Genomic DNA, 18,804 nt, shown 5'->3' with positions numbered 1-18,804 from the left:
CTACAAAGCTGTGTATCATAATGACTCAGTGTCAAAAAGATACCTATTGCATCCATCATGGACCTTGCATGAGGGCTGTAGTTTGTGGGCCCAAGATGTCTAAGTTTGCCCATGGATCTCACTGGTCTCTTGGAGAATCATAGACTCACAGAATGGTTTGGGTTGGAAAGGACCTTAAGATCATTCAGTTCCAACCCCCTGCCGTGGTCAGGAACACCTCACACTAGACCATGTCACCCAAGGCTCTGTCCAACCTGGCCTTGAACGCTGCCAGGGATGGAGCATTCACCACTTCTCTGGGCAACCTGTTCCAAAGCCTCACCATCCTCACAATAAAGAACTTTTTCCATATATCTTACCTGAACTTCCCCTGTTTAAGTTTGAACCCTTTGTCCTATCATCAACAGCCCCACATGGCTCACTCCCTCCTACAGCGCGATTTCAGGTTGCATAGAAGTGCTCTGGCCAGTGCAGCTCTGAAGCCTGCCTTCCCTTCTTTCCAAAGCTAGTGAGAAATCTTTTTAATTAATAGAAAATGGCAATTTTTCATTAGAAAAAGATCACGACAGCATGCAGAAGAGCAAAGCACTAGAAATTCGGAGGCCACATTTCAGTGCCTAGACCCAGATACACACAAGGCAGTGATGCTATGGCTCTCTGTAAATCCTGAGAGCCTCATATTTCTCAGATAGTCCTGTACAGCATGTTGTCCCTTATGTCTGGAATATAACATCGTGTCTCATCAGCTAAAGTGGCTTCATTTTCAGACACAATGAGAGTAGGATTCATCCCACCTAATATCACCTCTGTAGATACTAATCCCCCTTTATGATTAAAGGAAAATGTGGTCGTTTGTAAAATGTGATTCATCTGACCTGTTTTATATATCTACATTAGTCTGAGTTGAATGTGCTCTGGAAATGCATGTTTCTTTCAGAATAAAAACCTAAATTTGACCAGACAAATCAGACAGTCCAGAAGTATGAAGGAATCCCAATGTAGATGCCACAAATATCTTCGGTTATCTTATTGCTTGGGTTCCTGTGTGTAGGTAACTGGGTTGAGACCAGGAGAAAACATAGTCAGTAGTGACCAGCAGACCATGCAAGCCAATTGCCTAAATAGGGGCACCTAGGGCAACTGAGCTGCTGTAAGCTACCCAAGATGTCAGCACAGGGCTCGTAAATGTAATACAGGAAGGCCAGTATTCATCCAGAGCAATAGCTGAACGACAGATGGGACGTGTCTGAAATAGCGCAGTCCATGTGTGGCCACTGACATCTGCTTTAGGATGATTTTCAGTCACTCTTCAAGCTCTGCTGCCTGCCTGTGCTAAATCTCCATGGACTGTAGTGGATGCTGACCATCCATCAGACTCATAGGTACACACTTCCATTCTAAAGATGAAGATGTACATCTCTCAGGGTACCAAAAAGATATGCATTATCTCCTTTTGCTCTGCATATTACATATGTTTGTTTTTCCAGTGCAGGTGGTTTGATGTTCTTTCATCAAGATTTCCATGTGAAGAAAACAGTCTTCCCTGAAGCAAAAAGCTTCCCTCCAACACACAGACACATCCCCTCAATGCTGATGCATGTTTTATGTCATGCAGTAAAATTCTCATGTGCCACTGTTTACACATTAATATGGAGTACAGAATTAGGCTATAAAATGAACAGGCTGATTTCAGTTCTTTCTGTCAACAGGAATAAATTACACCATATGTCAAGTAGTGGTAAAGCCTTGTTGTAGAGCATTAATGGAAATAACCTTTACTACCTAGGTACCACAGCCAAGAGAGAATAAATATTTGTTACTTGATGGTAGAGAATGCTTCTCAATAAGCAACAGCTGGAAATTAGCAGAATTAATAGTGCTCAGAGTAAGAAATATTGAAGGAAATCGCAGAGACAAAATACAGACTGAGATTTTAATGGTGTTTTCAGCTATTTATTTTTTTTCTACTGTAGGGCATGCAATTCAGAGCCAATCCAAGCAGGACTTGACAACATTCCCTCCATAAGGCAGCCTTGAGCCACTGTCATACATATTCTCCAATGTAGTTCTAACACAGTACTATAGTTAGGAGTGAGTCAGACCCTTTTAGAGCAAGGGGTTTTGAGCAATTGTGAGCTACACAGGGAAAAACAGATGCATTACTTAGAGAAATGGGTTAAACTACCACAGGTTAATTATGGAGGATAAAATTGGATGAGAGCATGTACATGTCTCTAGCAACAAACAGATTCAACACATGGTTCTGGCTCAGAGTCACTGATGCTCAGATATAAAATGGTCCTTTTCCATCTTGCTGAAGCTTTAAGTCCACATCTCAAACTTACTTCTGTTCACTGTTGGCTCTCCAACAGCTATTTCATCTCATCTTATAAAACTAGGAATAACTGTTAGGATGGATCATCCATCCAGATTTAGAGGAAGATGATAGCCTAAAGGATCAAACGCTTTGGAATAAAGAGTTCCTCTTGGCTACCAGGAAAACCAATCTTTAAAGGAAAGCAAGCCACACATATTAAAGGAAAGTAAAGCTAGCATGTTTTTTAAGATAATTAAACAGTGCCTAGGAAGAAAGTGTTCTCTTTTTCCCATTCTGAAGGGTAGGTGACCTCAAATTTTGCTGGTAGAATTCTTTCACCTATGAAATGTGGTACATCAGATTTGTGAAACAGCTTTCCAGACAAACTTCATTTTATTCCATAGGCTTGTTCATGTCATAATTAAATATATAGCAATACAAGGGGCATGATGCCTATAAACTTATCATTGGCCTTGCTTCAAGTGCATGGATCCTCAATTCATGCTATCTACTTTAGATTCCATTTATATAAGAAAACATGACTGTGCATCAAGGAATTTACCTATGCAGTCTTGCCATGACACCTATTTTTTGCTGCAACAGTGAGTTCACGCAACAGAGCTGAACAGACAGATAGAGAAAAGCCATGAAGGTAATCTTAAGAAATAAGTATTATGTTAGGGAAAAAAAAACACCTCATAATGCTAATGTTCAGATTAGTTCCACACTCCAATGTGCATTTCGAGCTTCCTTTTCTTTGGGGACATCATGCAGGGACATTGCAAGTACGACCTTAGGCGAGACAGATGATGTACGTGAGGGTAAAAGGAGATGTCATTTACTGAACAATGTTTAGTGCTGGAATCTTGTACCCTGACAACCAGAGCTGGTGACTCAGACCACCAGAAACCCCAGCTGCAGACCCTGATCACCCTCCACTTTTGGTCTGAGACTGTATCTGCTTTTTCTGTTCACGCTCTGCACCAAGCAATCCATGTTCATTTCAAATAACAACTGAAGCTATGAAGCCCCCTGGGCCAAAACTACTTAAGGTAAATTGATTCCTGGTGCAGCTTTCCTCTGCTCTTCTCTTTGTGCCTTCCTAGCATCTTTTAGAATTCAAATGCTTCCATCTGACACGATCTTTTCATCTTTTAGCAGGTGAGGCCCTGCTATTATAATCCTCTGCATGTTGTATAATTATTATAACAGCTCCCTTTGGGCTCAAGTCATTATAACTGTCATTTGATTAGCTTTTGTCACTGGGACTTTTACAAAATGACTGCACCCTTCACACATAACATATGTTAATTTATTGCCACAAACATCCAAGTCTCTTTCCTAAGCTTGACAGTGACTTGATCAGATTTTGTGTTTCTTTTGCATATACTACCTTCTTCTAGCTGATGACCATGATGATTCCATGCCTGATCATCATTTTTGTTTAATACATAGGCTTATGAACAGAACCAATGCACACATTTAACCTACACATCAGAATCAGCATGGGTTCTTCAGATAGCTCTATAATCGTAAGATTAACATTCAACAATTAATAGTTTTCCTACACATTTTGAATATGGAAGAAAATCCTCTTGCTCAACTTTAAGCTATCTCAGTAGCCTGTTAGCTACTTAAGCTACAGTAGCACTTAAGTTTGCCATTGGCTTCAGTAAATTAAATGTCTCTTCCAGCTATGGCTATCAGCTCTGACGGAGCCACACCTGGAACATCTGTAAGTAAAGCACACTTCATTTCTACATTATCCTTTATGATAGAATCACAGAATCACAGAATGTTTCGGGTTGGAAAGGACCTTAGGATCACCCAGTTCCAACCCCCTGCCATGGGCAGGAACACCTCACACTAGATCATGTTGCCCAAGACCCTGTCCAACCTGACCTTGAACACTGGTGGGGATGGAGCATATTATTAATGTTCTTGAAGAGATTCATGTTTGAGAAATGATGATTTCACTTCCATTATCTTTCTAATGGTTAACTTACCACATTCTGACCACAATACGAGTCACTTAAAAGTTGCATAATATTCCTTTATCTGTGTTTGATCCTATTTGTTAAACAAGATGTGAAGTCCATCACAAGTTTTATGTTGCTCTAGCCTGTTGCCAAAATTTTAAGGTGTTTTGTATTCATATTCACACTCCAGTTATTCCTGTGTGGTAAAGCTCACCTGAAAATCTTGAATGGAACCAGAATCAACATCTTAAACTTCCCAAAAAAGCCACAGAAAGTGTGTAAGTTGGATGTGGGATGCTGTATTGGAGAAGCACCTCACATCAGCAGTGTCGTGGTGAGCCGTGCTATGTGCTGTACAGACATAGGCTGGCCTGAGCCTGGAAATCTCTATGTGATGACCTGCTTCATTCCTTATAAATACAAGTTATTGACCTGCAGGAAGAATTTGCCAGGTCTGCTCCAATGATCTGAGCTGGGGCACTCATTTAATTTTATGTAACACTTTCTATTTGAGCAGCTGCTACCAAAGAACAATTTGGATTAGTTCCCTGATAGAGGAAAACTAAAGGGAACAGTACTAATATCCTCCAACTGTTGCTGCTCAGCCTTGCAGCCCAAGTCTCACACCATGACATTGTGACAACTGCAGTTTGATAGAAAGCTGACACAAAAATGAACCAGACGTTTTGGACATCTGGTGCCATTCCCACCAAAGGAAAATAAAAGGACTTACAAAGTGACTTAGTGACTTAGAGTCAGTAACTGTCCAGCCACTAAAAAGCTGATGTTTCCTGCAAAAATGGACAGAATAGATTTGATGCTTTGCTGTGTCTTGCGTGGCCAGTGCATCATAAATGCATCCCAGCATCACAATACCTTCTATCACAGGTGCATTTGCCAGGGCCTCACAATATCAACCACGCTACATCAGAAACAGGGAAATGCAACGGGGGCCTAAAAAATGATCCCTGATAGATTGTCAACCCCAAAGGGCTGAAAAACATGGTTCCTTTAACTGCTCGCTGACATAGATGAGTGAGGTGGCAGCAGGGTGGGTTTTTGTGTTCTCTTCAGTTACAGAACAATAAATTGTGGCTGCTTCCTGTAAAGGAACTGTCTGCTGAGGCAAAACATGATGATCCGTGCCCACTTCAAACACTGCGCGCTCCGTCCTGCAGCTTTCGTTTCAGAGACCCAACAGTAACACAAGTGGAAATAATTAAAACAAAAGTGCTGATTTTGTTTTCATTGACGTATTTAGAGGCAAAGCTTGTCTGTGTATCAGGCATCTCAATCAGTTGCCTCTATTTGCTGTCTAAAGAAAATGTTGACGATAGGTACTGTCTTTCCCTCGGTCCTGGCTCATGTAGAGTCCCAGTAAGGGAACCAAGTACAGGTAACGACCTAAAAGAGGCCCTAGAAAGCCAAGAGAAGATGTGGAACACTATACCTGTAGTAGTGAGATAAAAGGGTTAGGACACCTCCTCTGTCCCCAACCCCATCTGCATGGCCTGTCTGGTGTCTAAACCAAGACAGACACACAAAGACAGACCAACAACCAAACTCTCACATGCTAGGCCAGCATGGAGAAGGTACATTTGGGTCATGAACAGGTCTATGCAGACCTGGCCATTAGGAATACTCATTTCTCCTAAAAGCACAAAAGAGAAAGTCTGATTTTCAGGGAGCTGCTTTGCTCCTGTTGTCTGTGTCGCTCCTCCAGAGCTGAGGACCACGCATCAGGGAGGGCTGATGCTCAGCTCCTGCTCTGCATCGATCAAGGAAAGACCCCTGAAACCCCCAGGATGGAAAAGCACACGAGTATCCTTCTGCAGGAGGCAAACAGCTGCATTTGGGTGTTACATTTTCCACCCCAAACCTACCCCTGGTGGGCCCAGCAGATAAAGGTTTGCCACAAGCTATGATAGAGCTCATGTGACTGTTTTCTCTTCTGAGGACCCGAGTACAAACGTTTGACAGGTCTGGTTTTCTAACCACAGAGACAATATCTTCATCCAATGGGCTCCATGGGGAGGCAGAGCAGGGAGGGTTTCTCACTCTTCCCTCACCCACCCTGACTCATTCACCCATAGAGATACCCAGACAACAGGAAAATAAACTCCTGAGCAGTTAAACCTGTTTCCCAACCAGTCCCAGCCACATCTTTGAGCCTTGGTCCACTGGGGTCTGCAGTTTTCCCATGCACAGATGCCCCAGGTCCCAGTGAATCCACGTGAGGCTCTACCTGCTGGTTCTTATCTTCCCTCCTATGCCTTTACCCAAGAGAAAAGTAACACAGAACAGGGAAGATTACTGGGGTTTGACAGGTGCTACTGAATCATCAAAAACAGGGTAAAAGAAAAACAGTAAAAATGTGTACCCATACATCTTTCTTTTACTTGCCACAGGAAATAGGCATCAAAGGGCTGTTCTGAGGCACCCAGAGTGAAAGGTGAAACAGAGCTGCTCTCATAACCAATGCACTTTGTGATTTGTGATCTTTTGCTTTCCCTAGAAGGAAAAGCAAAGTTTATGGTACTTTTTTCATGAGGAAACTAAAGAAGAATCATCCTCATGGATGCCTTGTCAGAGGACTTTAACCCTTTAACTTTTAAAGAAGTCTTTGATTCAGAGCCTTCCTCAGACGTGAGGTGATCCAAATCCATTGCTCCAGATATGCAGGACAGGCACTGGCACATCAGGCTGCAAGCAATATATGTGAATAGGGTCAGGATGCCTTCCTGCCCTTGCAGCTGATGCTGGACCGCAGCAGAGCACCCTGTCTTAAACCCTTCCATGGAAAGAAGTAGTAAACTCTCCCTGGCTAGCAAAGCAGCCCAGCTTGTTTACTGCCTGCAAGGACTCAGTAACCACTAAGCTGTCCATACCCAAACTGGCTGCAGACATACCACCCAACCAGCTCAACCAGCACAGAGGTGACAGATATTTCTTTGCAACAGGAATTGTGCTCCCAAGGGAGTCTGGCAGAGGGGACATGAGAGATCACCATCACAGAGGGTGATCCCACAGAGGGACATTGACTTTCAGTTCCAGCCCCAGGTCTCTCCAAACAATTGCAGCCATTGCACCAATTCAGCCTAAAGAGGAGTAGGATGAGAAGTGCTGTCAGAGCCTGGTGGGGTGGGTTAGAAGACAGGGAGATGGGCTCTGGTTGATGAGTGGGAATGTGCTAGGGAGGGAATGAAAGGAAAAATTGGGATGGCCAGAAGTACTCAGCAACCTGGGTGGAATTCAACAAAGAAACTCATTCCTCAAAGAAAAGGAGTAAAAATGCTAAGGTGTATTTTTGCTTCTCCAGAACGAAACACTGGAAATTCACATAACCTGCTTCCCCTGAAAAGTGGAGCTAACTGAGAACACTAACAGTGTTAAATACAGGGGAAATAAAAAAGAACACTGAGCCTGGGGAGGAGCAAAACATTTCAGTCTAACTTAAAGCAAGCTTCTCTGGGTTGCTTTGATGATTTCCAGTGAATGCCCCTCAATGTCTTCCTCCTCTGAAACCGTCTATCAGTCCCCACCCATGTTTTTATTCTGTTAATTTCAGCTACCAAGCCCTGAAGTTTACGCCTGCCCCAGTTCTGTTCACACAGTAGCTGGCGCAGTGCTGTGTTTTGGTTTTAGTGTGAGAACGGTGCTGATAACACACCTGTGTTTTGGTTGTTGCTCAGTAGCACTTACCCTGGTCAAGGACTTTTCAGTGTTCCATTCTCTGCCAGTGAGGAGGTGCACAAGAAGCCAGGAGGGAGCATGGCCAGGACAGCTGACCTGAAGTAGCCAAAGGGATATTCCATAGCATAGAATGTGAGGCTCAGTATGGAAACTGGGGCGGGAGTTGGCCAGGAGCCATCAGTTGCTGCTTGGAGATGGATGGACTGGGTATCAGTCAGCAGGTGGCAAACAATTGTATTGTGCATCACTTTGGTGCTATTGTTGTTGTTGTTACTAGTATTATTAATTTATCACATTTTATTTTGTTTGAATTATTAAACTGTTCATATCTCAACCCCCAAGTTTTACTTTTTTCCACTTCTCTTCCCCATCCCACCTAGAGGGGAGCAGAGTGAGCAAGTGGATGTGCAGTACTTGGTTGCTTGCTAGGGTTAAATCACACACCCAGGATGCTTTGGCAAAGGTCGTGGCTTTGGAAACCATGTTACGGTGAAAAATAGATTTGGCTTATTTGCTGCAATCAGGGTGATCCAGGAACAAGTCAACTCTGAGAGGTCCTTGGAAGATGCTTGGTCAGTAGCGGCTTGGAGCTAAGTAATACAGCAAAGGTCCTTCCTACAACAGTACTCCTGGATCTGCCAAGGTCATAACAGAACCTGTTAGAACAGTTCTGCATGTACCCCTTTCCCAGACCCATATGTTTAAAATAGCAATAAAGAGTGAGAAAACTGACAATAGTCAATGCTAACAGAAAGTAGAACTTTAAATGGCAAGAAGTATTCAATAACTATCAAGGTTTGGGTAAACAGTTCAGTAAGATTCTGGAGTCAGTGGCCTTTCCGATCTCCCATACAATAACAACACTGTTGGTGGTGGTGATATCGGTAAATACTTGAATTGCAGGAGGCTAATACATGTATTTCCCTTCACAAGATGGGATGAATATTGAAAGGGCCCTGGCGTGCAAGAAGCAACCAGATTAACTGGTAGTAGTTAAATCCATAAAGAAGTATTGCATAAAAAGCCACAACTACAGGAAGCCTATGAAACACAAACCTTGCTCTGCCCTGCTACTGGTTTGACTTGAACTCTTGTTCTCATGCACCTTCCTAGAAGTATTCATGTGCATCTTTACTTGTTTTACTTCAGGACAGCTGATACTGGGATTCTATAATGAATTTGCTCGATTTCTGAAAAGCTTTGCATCCCATGTAGATTAGACACCACTACAGGCTAAGAGCCCAGTTGGTTCTACAGCTGCCTCATCATGTCTGTAGAGACATTTGGATATGGCCCAAGAATGAGGTGATTTACCAACATGTTTATTTTTCACCTAATCTAGTATTACTGCTCCATAGAATTATGTAGGCACTTGCTATATGCTTGAAATCAAACAGCCATCCATACAAACCCTGTGCTACCTTTATATGGGATGCTTCTAGGTAGTACCTGGACCCACAAACAAACACAAAAATGCAGGCATCAATTGCCACTGGTGTTGATGGCACTGGAAAGCCTTTACTCCACCCTTAGCTGTGCATGGGGCTTCATGGTGTCAAGTTCAGGTGACATAGTTCTGGCTGTGCTCTGAGGGTATTGTCTCCCAGCTTTTCCTCAATGCATCCTAACCACATTGTCAAGTGTTAATTCGTAATCTGCCAAGACTTTTTGACTTTTTAGTTCCTGATTACCTTCACACTCTGCTCTTCTATCAAGGAATCTAGCCTCCCACAGAGTGAGAATTTCTCTTCAATTTTAGATTGGTCATAAAGTCTTCTGTGTTTTCAGCTTCTTTTGACAACAGCTGTTTTAAAGCATCGCTCTTACATGTCTCTTCTTGATGTGGAGTGCAGTACTCCTTCCATCCCTGATGCACACTTTCATATTTAACTTCCTCTGCTTGAGTTAGGTAAAAAAACATTAAAAGCATAAACTGTTTTACAGCCAGCTGCTGACAGAAATAAAGCAACCTTCTGAGGATTTTCTTTTCTATGGCCTGCTTAACATGGTGATACAGAATGAAGCAGTGGCTCTCCTTTCTCCCTAAAAGAGCAGTTCTGTTAGGGTTTATAACCGAGCTCATCTTCCATGGTGTATTACTACTTTTTGTTAGTTTAGTTTACTCCTTATGCCATGAAATGTTCATTAATCACTCCCAAGGACCATGCCAAGGCCCCACTTTCTTCAAGGTCTGAGTTTCAATTCTTTTGCATTGCAGAACTATGCTACTTTCTCACATGAGTATAACCGTGCAGTAGTGTGTTATCATACATTAAATGTTCCTGATTGTGTTTCTATGTTTTTCAGTTCATGGTAGCTTGTCACACAAGAGCCTTCCAAATGCAATGCTCTTTGTTGCCTTTATTTAGGAGTAAGAAAACCGAAGCTACCTGGTGGCTTTTACACAATGTGATGTGGTTACATCTCCGTGTTCATCCTAGTATGCAAAGAACATTGCTTCCAGGAAAATGGCTCCCATTGTTGGTGAAAAAATACGTAAAAGTCACTTCATGTATGAATTGGTGTGTTACTGTTTAGTGAAATGAGATTCATAACCTGAATTCTGTTGCTATGTATAATACACATGTACATGAGATTGCTGCTGGAATAATATTTAAGATGCTGGCCAGCCCTATTAGCCAAAAAATCAAGGTTTGAAAAACTCCAGAAAGTTTACAAAGCTTTCATTCCTTCAGGTATCTTCCAGTTCGTCAATCCTTGTAGAGTTAATCTTCACAAGGATATATCTCCAGCACATTGCCCAAGGACTGATAAGCTGCCATTGTTTTGGGAAGCTTCATTTTTGGTACTCAGAACAAGAAGTTTAATGAAACCTCACCTTCAGGGGATGACACTCGGCCTCTTTTGAAGTCTGCCTCTGTCATACTTTTTCCATGTGGACACAAAAATCCAGTAGCAGCTCCAAAGGAATTCTTGAGGTCCTGTCCTAAGAGAACTGCTTGGTTCTCCATCTTGTCTTGAATTTCCAGGGTTTGAACTGTGGCTTTCCAGATATGTTCAGAGTGAATTAGTTTGACTTCAGGTGAATATGCCTCTGACATTTCATGGCCAAGCTATTTCAGTGTCAGTTTAAATATGACCTTGGTGCTGGTGATGGTGTCTATTTAATGTTGTTACTTCCTCCTTGTGCCCATCTTTATGAAAAAGAACATCACCCCCGGTATTAAGATCAAAAAGGAGAAACTCTTATTGTCAGTAAAGAAACTCCAAAGTTCAGTAAGCAAATTAGTTGTTTTCATACTGAAAGAGATTTTTCGTGCACTGCCCCTTTTTCCTATTGCGATGTTGCAAAAGCATGTTGTATCCAGTCTTGGGACTGGAACTCAGGCTAACAGCACACTTTTGCTAAGCTAGTTGTAATTAAAGCTTCCCTTCTACACCATCCAAATGTACAGACATTTTCTAACACCTTTTGTTTTCTATGTCATTGTTTGGTCTCTGACTCAGGTGCATCATTTCCAATAATGTGATGTGGGTTGAAAGCTTACGTAGTGCACTGAAATTCACTGTGTTGCTCATCTATGGCAATTGCTCATCTATGGTGATTGCTTTTATTTGTGCTGTACAAAAAAACATTTACAGAAAAGAGTAAAGCCAGACTCATAGGTGTTGTAAGTCTGTGTTCAGAGAAATCGCAGAATCACAGTAAAATCACAATAAAATAGGATCTCAATAGATTAACTAACTCCTCCATCATCTGTCCCAGGGTGGGATCAACCCTACTTGTTTCATTTCTCCATAAAACTTTGCCTAATTCCTCTCTAAAATCTCCCACAAATTTCGGTCCACATGCAAGTTCACTTGACTTGTTCTTAAAACCTCAACTGATGGAGCCTCTGCAACGTGCCTGAAGCAATCTCTTCAGAGATTCTTGGTCACAGCTAATGAAGCATTATCCCCAGTGTTTTCCCTAATTCTCCTTTATTTCAGTTTAAACCCATTATTGCCAGTCCTGTTCCTATCATTGAAGCCAGTGAACTCATATCACAGCAAAGGCCCTTCAGTATGTTAGGGTTATAATTGCCTTCAGTGTGGATCTGTTTTGTACAAAGCAAAAGTATATAATAAGGCACCATATTTTCCCCATGAGTGCTTACTATCAAAAAGGAATGACATACTGATATTCCAAGAGTGCCAGAACACAGAAAGACAGCAAGGTAGCGCACTACATACTACCCCATTTTGCTTCTCATGTATTAATAGTGCCATCCTGTAAACACTTGAACGGCTTTATTCCTGTAAGCTTGTAGACACATAAATATTGGCAACATTCATTTACAGAGATATCTTTCTTCCTTTTTAAAGATTAAGGGCTGTTCACAGGCTCCACGCCTGATTTATAAACTCAAACAGTCGATGTCTGAATTGATCCTGATATTTCTGTAGTGATATACTGGAAAAACACCTTTCCCTTGAATTGTTGCATAAAGAAAAATAAGAGTATCCACACTTATTCATGAGTAATAGGTTACCAGGATGTGCCATTGACCAGTTAATTCTGGAGATTTCATCATCTGTCTTATTTTGGCATGTTATGCTGTAAAACAGTCTTCAAAATCTTCACATTTGAGATCTGACCCAAACATAAATCCTCTTTAATTAATGGTTCATTTCAGGAGCTTGTCAAAACCTCAGGGTTCCTATGATATTAGTGACATTCAAGAGAATGCACACATACATATAAGCAAACATACAGAATCATAGAATAGTTAGGGTTAGAAAGGGCCTTAAGATCATCCAGTTCCAACCCCCTGCCATGGGCAGGGACACCTCACATTACACCATGTCACCCAAGGCTTTGTCCAGCCTGGCCTTGAACACTGCCAGGGTTGGAGCATTTACCACTTCTCTGGGGGCCCTGTGCCAGTGCCTCAGCACCCTCACAGTAAAGAACTTTTTCCTTTATATCCAATCTAAACTTCCCCTGTTTCAGTCTGAACCCATCAGCCCTTGTCCCGTCACTACAGTTCCTGATAAAGAGTCCCTCTCCAGCATCCTTGTAGCACCCTTCAGACACTGGAAGGCTGCTCGGAGGTCTCCATGCAGCCTTCTCTTCTCCAGGCTGAACAGCCCCAACTTCCTCAGCCTGTCTTCATACAGGAGGTGCTCCAGTCCCCCGATCATCCTTGTGGCTTCCTCTGGACTTGTTCCAACAGTTCCATGTCCTTCTTGTGTGACAGATGTCTCATGAGAGCTTATGTTGAGGACACCAGAACTGAACACAATGCTCCAGGTGAGGTCTCACAAGAGCAGAGCAGAGGGGCAGGATCACCTCCTTCGACCTGCTGGTCACGCTCCTTTGGATGCAGGCCAGGATACGGTTGCTTTCTGGGCTGTGAGCGCACACTGAAGCCGGCTCATGTTCATTTTCTGATGGACCAGCACCCCCAAGTCCTTCTCCTTGGGCTGCTCTGAATCTCTTCTCTGCCCAGCCTGTAGCTGTGCCTGGGATTGTGTGTGTATATGTATGATTTTTGCCATTTGAAAACCAGGTTCAGCCATCAAAACTCTACTCACTGTTTTTCTCTCTGTAACGGAAAAGATGAGTCGATCACTAACCCAATGCTTAGGCCTGAAACTCTTCTCTCCAAATCTGGCACAAACACAAGTAACCCAAATGAGTTATTTGGAGTTACACCAGCACAAAAATAGAGCAACTGAGAGAAGAATAATATTCCTCTGTGCATGAAGCTGAGGAGGTTTATTTTAGTTTCATTTGTTCCCAGGCTATTCAGCTGGGAACACTATAGGGGTTTTAGCTTCATATGGTGTAACTTGAGGCTGCAGTGTGAACTCCTCTATTCTTTTGAAAGTCAGGCTTCCGTCTTCCTTTGCAACATCCGCAACCCTTGACTGTCTCAAGGAAAATGTGATCCTCAAAGACTCCTCACAAGACTGATTGATTCGAAGCTGGTTTTCAACTTGATTGCGTTCTCTGTGACAGAAAATATAGGCAACATTGACCTAATCTTATCATGTGGGACATGAGAAAACAAATAAATTAAAGTGAATGATTTGCATTCACTATGGTTGCCCATTAGATCAGTTTTATGGACTTGTTGGTCCCACATTCTGCAGGATCTGGGAGCTGTATCTACATGGCTTTTATATCCATCCCTGGCAGTGTTCAAGGCCAGGTTGGAGGAAGCCTTGGGTGAGATGGTTTAGTGTGAGGTGTCCCTGCCCATGGCAGGGGGGCTGGAACTGATCTTAAGGTCAACCCTAACTATTCTATGATTCTATATAAGCCCAGCCCTTATTTATCCAGCCTGTTCGGATCCAATGCATGGCAGCCTAAACTGCCCACAGATATCCAGAGCTCAGCTCACTCTGAGCACCATGTGGTTGTGTTGTACATTAGCAATCCCCTAAATGACTGTCAGCTTCCTCCGGGAACATCCCTGCATTCATTTAAGGCTTTTCTTATGTGGCTGGGATATACACACTGTGTGGACCGTATGCAGCACCACATAAGGGTGTCTTAAGGAAGATGGATGTCACATAGACCTTTGCTGTGTACCTGCAAAGACACTTCTAGCATTCACATGGTGTTGGCTTTACTGGTGTCATGATAGCTTTACCATCTTTCACTCTATTCTCAGTTACCCATCACAGTCTGTGTGGACTACCTGATGCTATTTGACAGGAGTTAGCAGGAGTCTAATACATTATCCTCTCCATCCCTCTATCACAGAGCACAGTCAGCCTTATCCAAGACCTTTTCAGTAAGTATTTGTCTAAGTTACTTTGAGAAGATAAAGAAATATTAGAGTTCTATTCCTTCCCCATGAAAGCTGTTCCAATGCATCACTAGTCCCAGCATTAAAAAGCTTTTTCAGAGTCTAAACTAATAATATAAGATAGAAAGTTCACAGTGATTTCTCAGACACAATCTCTACAGATGTTTCCCTGTAACTAGTCTCCCCAAAGCATCATTTGTCATTATCATTATTATTATTATTGTTCTTGTTGGTTTTATTATTGCTATTGCTTTTATGTTATTAGGATTATATCAATTGCAGTGCAATCTGATGATCTCAGAGTCAGGAGAAAACTGAAGCAAGTCATCCGTTCAAACCATCAATCAAAGCTGCAGTCAAACCACGGCCATCAGCCAAACTGAGCCAACCTGATCTTGGGACACCCAACACAGCCAAAAGCAAGGCCAGACCAGGAAGCCACTGTGGATAACTTAAAAAGCAATAATGTAGGGAGAGATTAGAAAGTAAGCCCAAATATCTAATGTAACCAGCCCTTCCTTCAATTTCAGTCCAAAATGTCTTGTCCTCAGCAGACACAGAGAAGACATGGACCTCTTTTTGTGCCCCTGTTGGCTTATTTGAAAGCTGTTGGCACAACCTGCTTTGCTACTTACTTCTTTCAATCTAAACATCCTCAATGGCTTCCATCCTTTGGTATGGCCATGGTCCCTGCATCCTGATCCTTGGTACATTCTGCTGTCCTCCACCTCAAAATACCTTGGAATGCACCTGGAACCCCCTGCATTCAAATAGAGGATGACCTCAAGAGGATCCAGCCTTTAAATACAGGTTTCCCAGGCTGCATTACAACAGCAGCTTTTCCTTCACATGGAGTCTGTGCTCAGCAAGACTTGTCCATTGCATCTAGTCTGGCTGGATAGTGTTCAAGCAACAAACTAAGCTTTGATTGAAAGAATTTCCATAATACTTTGGTTTCCTCTTTAGTTCCTGTTCCCTTGTTTTCTTTTGTTTAATTTAATATATCAGGATAATTCAGGAACTCACAGGAACCCAAAAGGACTGCAGCCACTGAGATTTATTTGTTGCAGCAGCCGTGGAAGTGACACAAAGCATCAAGCCATGTGTTGTGCCATGATTCAGATATTGCTGTTTCTTCCTGCCTGTTGCTCTTTTTCCATTAGATATTCTCATCCCTGGAGGCAGGGCTGGCAGAATGAATGTCAAGTCTGGTCCTGGTACTGTGAAATCAGTCCTCTGCACTAAACTGTTCTAGCAATATCTGTAGTGAAAGCCACTGGTCAGCTGTGGTAAAACTGGCCAGAATTGTTAACTTCAGTAGTATTTATAAATCAGATCCACAGAACTAAAGTTTGGCAGCATGAGGACACTGCTACAATACTATTGAAGGGGTAAAGTGGAATCAACAGGGTGAAACTAGTGAAAACTAGTAAAACTGTAGCAATACAGTAAGAGGTGATGGGTTCAAACTAAAACAGGGAAAGTTCAGGTTAGATAGAAGGAAGAAGTTCTTTACTGTGAGGGTGGTGAGGCACTGGCACAGGGCCCCAGAGAAGTGGTGAATGCTCCATCCCTGTCAGCGTTCAAGGCCAGGTTGGACAGAGCCTTGGGCAACATGGTCTAGTGTGAGGTGTCCCTGTCCATGGCAGGGGGTTGGAACTGGATGATCTTAAGGTCCTTTCTAACCCAAACCGTTCTATGATTCTATGAAATTTTCCAATGGGCACTCTGATGCGGGTCATCTTCTCTTGTAGAGTAAGTCCATGAAATCAGGTTAAAGGCAAACCATATATCAGCCTGTCAATGAAAGAAAGGCATCTTCCCAGCAATTTGTATTGACAAGACTGCATTAGGTTATTTAACCTGGTAGTCAATAGCATTGTACATCTTTTAACCTTTGCATTGAGCTTCTCAGAGATGCCCTTTTCTCTCTTAATACAGAAAAAGCAATGTTGGCAAAGATGTCAAATCTTGTACAACTCCGGATAGCAGCTAGAACATAGATAGGTTTATGATTACAAAAACCTTTCTTCAAAGGACTTGTAAGCCAGGTTTCTATGTTGTGGTGGTTTAACCTGGCAGGCACAAACACCACACAGCCATTTGCTCCTTTCCCCTCTGAAGTGGGATGGGGGAGAGAATCAGAAATGGATAAAACTCATGGGTTGAGATAAAGACAATTTAACAGGACAGAAAAGGAAAGGAGAATAATAATAATGACAAAAGAATATGCGCAGCAAGTGATGCCCAATGCAATCGCTCACCACCTGTTGATGGGTGCCCAGCCAGTCCGTGAGCAGTGAGCCACCACTCCCAGCCAATAGCCCCCAGTTGTATTGTTCAGCATGACATCATATGGCATGGAATGTCCCTTGGGATCAGCTGTCCTGGCTGTGTCTCTTCCCAGTTTCTTGTGCACCCCTAGCATACGCACTGGCAGGGCGGTGTGAGATACTGGGAAGTCCTTGACTCAGTGTAAGCGCTGGTCAGCAACAACTAAACCATCCCTGTGTTATCAACATTATTCTTATCCCAAATCCAAAGTGCAACACTGTACCACCTACTAGGAAGAAAATTAACTCTATCCCAGCTGAAACCAGGACACAGGTCCACAACTTGGTAGCTTTTTTTCCTTCCTAAATCTATTCATTGTTCTTATAAAAACATTACTTCTCTCTACAAACCTTGTGTAACTTTTATCCGCAGGATATCAGGGCTACAGAAACATTCCCATTAAAAAGTCAAATTAATAATACATTAAGGAAGGTTTCTCTGTAAACATGTCTTTCATGTCTTGTGTTTACTTACCTGGAAAGAAACATGAAAGAGAGAGCTTTGCTTTACAGCTCAAGAAAGGTGCAGAGAAGGATGACAAAGGTGATAAAAGAGTGTGGAATAGAAGCCCAAGGAGGAACAGTTAAATAAGCTTGGACTCCTTTCCAAGCTGAAGAGGTGATTGAGGGAGTATAAGAAAGGTCTATCACACTATCAATCATCCTATCATCTCTCTCCTAAACGGTTTTCTGTTGTTTAACATCAAACCAACAGACTGCAAGGAGCATTCCCATAGCAGCTCTCATGTCTCCACAGATGCTGTAAAATGAAAGAGGGACATGGAATAAACTCAAGGGATGGGCTGCTGCTTGCGGGCTTCACACCCATCAACATATCATCATTCCACATCCCAAGGTATAAAGCATTTGTGGTCAGGCTTTTGCAATGAAACACAACTCTAGCACATTCCAGTGTTGTGGCCTTGACCTGAAACAAGATAATAAAGATATAGAGATAATAAAGACAATGCAGACAACAAACCTGTTTCAGGACCATGGGAAAAGAAAACATATCACGGAGAAGAGCTAGAGCCCAGTGCAGTGCAGTGTGGACATAGCCAGAAATGAGTCCCAGGACAGGCAATTGGTGCCTGTTTCAATTAAACAGTCTAAATGTAGCCACTGATGCAGGATCAGGTATTAATAAACATTTTTAGGTGTTTCTCCACACAGCAACAACCTTGGTGAGACCCATGGCCAGAAGGGACCAGATTCTGGGAAGGAAACAACCTTCATGGAGGCCCAGGAAAGGGCTGTCTATAGCAGAAAACCACCTTTTATTCCTTGCCCAATCTGTGGTCCAAAGACTCCTTTTAGATGCTGAAGCTGACTCCCAGTTCCTCCTTCCAAGTCACCTCTGGTTTTGAAACATTAGTCTCCTGTGTTTCTAGCTACCTCTGGCAGTGCTAACACATTTTGGCCATGGAAAAACTTTGGTTCTTCAAGAATGCCCAGTGTACTTGTATAGCTGGCTTTTCTTTCAGCTCCAGACACACTGTACCAAGTGCCATAAGGGGACCTGTGATTCTGCAGCAATGGAAACAATTCATTCTAATAATTAAATCAGTGTTTTATTTCTCAGTATGATCTTATTTTGCCTGGCTCTGGGCCTGCAAGGGCACCTCTGGGATTAATTGCAGCGTTGCACATTGCCAAGGGAGGTATCTTTGTTGTCTTACAGCTTTACACGGCAATGCTTCCTCTGGAGCACGTGCTTGGTG

The sequence above is a fragment of the Pezoporus wallicus genome, unplaced genomic scaffold, assembly GCF_028554395.1.
Source record: "Pezoporus wallicus isolate ANWC-B61680 ecotype Strahan unplaced genomic scaffold, APGP_CSIRO_Pwel_v1 contig_7901, whole genome shotgun sequence".
NCBI classification, from domain to species: domain Eukaryota; kingdom Metazoa; phylum Chordata; class Aves; order Psittaciformes; family Psittacidae; genus Pezoporus; species Pezoporus wallicus.
Note: the sequence above shows the minus strand (reverse complement) of the source record.